This window comes from Otolemur garnettii, unplaced genomic scaffold (assembly GCF_000181295.1).
Source record: "Otolemur garnettii isolate 467f Iridium unplaced genomic scaffold, OtoGar3 scaffold00402, whole genome shotgun sequence".
Lineage (NCBI taxonomy): Eukaryota > Metazoa > Chordata > Mammalia > Primates > Galagidae > Otolemur > Otolemur garnettii.
This window is the reverse complement of record NW_003852797.1, coordinates 41,177-44,448: the sequence shown is the minus strand read 5'-3', so window position 1 is coordinate 44,448 and position 3,272 is coordinate 41,177.

Here is a 3,272-nt window from a genome sequence, read left to right as displayed (position 1 = left end):
CTGATTTCTCTGTCACTGACCGTGATGTGATGCTCAAGGTGAAGGGCGTCCAAAGGAGACTTTCCCAACATTATCTCCGTTTTGTACCTTTGGAAACCTGGGGTGGGGACCCAGGATCACTCATCTCCATTTCTTTAAAGTTTGCTTTATGTTACCCCTGAGCTGTGCAGTTGCCTTCCTAGAGCGTCCCCGGTATTTATATTGTATTTCATGCCAGCCTGTGCTCCTTTACTGAAATGTTTTCAGTCACTTATCTCCATGTTCATGGAAAGAATCAGACATTTATCTTTCCCAGGAAGAGTCAGGGATTCATACGGAGTGAACTGTTCCAATGCAGGAAAGATACTCACAGGGTGGTCAGTGTCTAAAATGACCCGTGACCATAAAAACAAAGGGAAAGTGATCAGTAGAAGGACTAAAGCTGCGGTTTATGTCGGGAGAAAACAGGTTCTGCCAGGCGGAATTCTCAGAAGGGAAGGTCATCAGAGACTGTCAGTCCCTCCAGAGTGTGTCTGCCCCACCTCTGATTTCCGTGTGAGGGAGGAAAGGATGCAGGTCCTTGGGAGAACACACAATATTGCAAACAACATTGATTCCCTTGGCAGGGACACCTTCTCTGTGTGGAGGGTGTCCAGTCCCTGTGTCTGCTCCACAGAGGTGAGCCAGCCTCTGCCTCTGTCCTGGACACAGCAAAATATTGCAATGTCTGCTGTTAAATAATTCCAGGTGTTTGCTGATGATTTGACTTCAAAGATTTATTTAAGAAACAGGATTTTTGTTTGTTTGTTTGTTTGTTTTTGGCAAGGGGCATCTAGGGAAAAAAATAAAATAATGTGAAGTTAATATCCTGCTTTATTTTTACTTCCAGAGTGAGTCATATCTCCAAGATCACATATAAAATAGATTCTTTCCACACTTAGTCCAGAGTCCACTGAGTTTAGACCTTGAATCAGAGTCAGAGACAACTGTCTGGAATTCTTGAGGTCCCAGCACTTACAAATCTCTAAATCTTGGCAGCAGCACCTGATAAGAGCTGGAACTCACACGCATTGGAGGATTCATTGTGGACGCTGCTCCCAGAACAGGAGGTGGTGACCTCCTATCCAGAGTCCCTGACACTGAGGGTAGGTCAGCAAAGATCTAATTTGTTATCTCATGGTGATAGCAGAAGGCTTAAAATGAAATGACTTCCCAATCCTCTGAGAATCACAGTCTTCCTGAGCCGTGATTCAGACCCCTCTGCCTTGGGGTTTGCTTGTGGAGGGTGTAGGTCTGTTGAACAACTAGTATTACTGTCCCCAAGGGACTTAGATTTAGATTTGTTGGGCCTAGAGGGAGCGTTGAGCAGAACTCACCAGCTAAGGAGGCAGGCGCGGGGTCCACCCCTGTGACCCACCATGTGTCTCAGACTCAGGCCCACAGTGCCCCCTGCTGGCGCTTGTCCGCTTTGCACATCCCTGAAAAGCAGTGTCAGCATCCTGCCTGAGGGGACGATGCTGAGCTCTGCTTTTCCCACCACCCCCGCCTCACAAAGGGGGACCTTCCTCTCTACCGGGGCCCCTCACTAAGCTACACTCAGCTCATCTAACTGATGCCTCAGTCTCATAGTCTATTCTCCTCAGTGGTTGGACTCACTGCCTGCTCTTTCAGTTAATAATGTTAATGAATGGGGGCGTCTCTGGGCACTGGCTCTAAGGACACTTTGTCCCGTCTCCGCACAGCAGAAGAACAAAGGCCAGTCCAGCCACAGAATCACCGTGTGGGAGACCTGAGCAGCTCTGCCCCGCTCTGACCTCATTTCCCACGGATGAATCTTCAGGCCCCTTGACCCTCCCCTTCTGCTGCTTTCACGTCCACCCTGGTGGGGATGAGGTTGGTCTGCAGAGAAGGGACACGGAAGGACGGTGTTGAGATGGAGACTCTCTTCATGCTCAGAGAGAGGGGCCTGACTGTCTGTAATGAATGACAACCTACTGCAGCCGTCCGGTGACACTGATACTGTTGCCCTGGGACCTACGGGGAACGGGTTGTCATAGAGAGTGCAGGGGCTCCGGGAGGGAGCTGAGGTCCCAGTGGGCAGAAAAGACTCAGGAGTGTGGGGGACTCAGGAATGACACCCCCAGGAACATCACTGAAACTGGTGACTGAGGTGCAGAGGACAGGATCAGAGAGGTTGGATGCCCTCCCTTCTCTCAGGGGGACTCTCAAGTCTGAAGATGAACATAGAGTTCCTGTGAGCTTGGATGGTGATGGACTGTGCCCAGTCACCAGACTGCAGTGTGGGGGTCTGCACAGCCCCCTCTGCTGACACCACCCACCACCTTCTCAAGGAGAACCAGAGATGTCAATATGAACATAATAAAATATTTATGCACCTCATATACTCACTGATAAAATTCTTCTAATGTTGCAAATAAGACAACCATTATTTGTCACCTCTTATGCTAAACAGGGAGTTTTGAAATTATTTGCTTAGATATGCGTGACTAATGGGTGGGGACAGAACAGCAGGGATGGGGGCCCACAGTGGCACAGGTGGTGGCACCTGGGGCTCTGCCCCCCAAACTATTCCATCCTCCTAGGATTCTGGTTCTATGGCAGGAGCCACAGCGTCAATCCAGTCTCTGTAGTGAGGGGTGCCCTGAAGCCCTCTTGGAGTCCTCCCCTGAAAACATTCTTTCTTTCTCTACCACATGACCAAACTTGAGATTTTTTTTTTTATTTTTTGCTTGCTTTGCTTCTCTTTTATATATAAATTCCAAATCCAAGTTTTTATTTTGCTTCCATATTTGGTCATAAGCTGTTGGAATCAGCCATGCCGCTTTTTGATATTTCTCATAAATTGCTTAGAAATGTATTCTGCCAGCTGCCTTTCGTCAGCCCCCTTCACCTCATCCTCCCACAGGCACTAGAGCACGGACACTTTGCACTCTGGTTCTTTGCTACATCATGACAATGGCGACCTTTGCTCTAGTTTCAGACAAATTATTTATTTCCATCTGAGACCTCATCAGCCTGGTCTTCACTGTACATATTTCCATTAGTACTTTTGTCACAACCAGTTAACAAGTGTCTATGGAATTCGAAATCGCCTGTTACCCAGTTCCAAAGCTGCTTCCAGATTTTCTGGTATTTTTAAAGCAGCACCTCAGACCTCAGTACTAATTCCTGTGATTATCTATTTAGCATTGCTACCAAGGCGCACTTGAGTCTGAGGAATTTCTAGAGAAAAGGGGTCCATATGACTCAACATTATGGAGAATCTGCAGGAA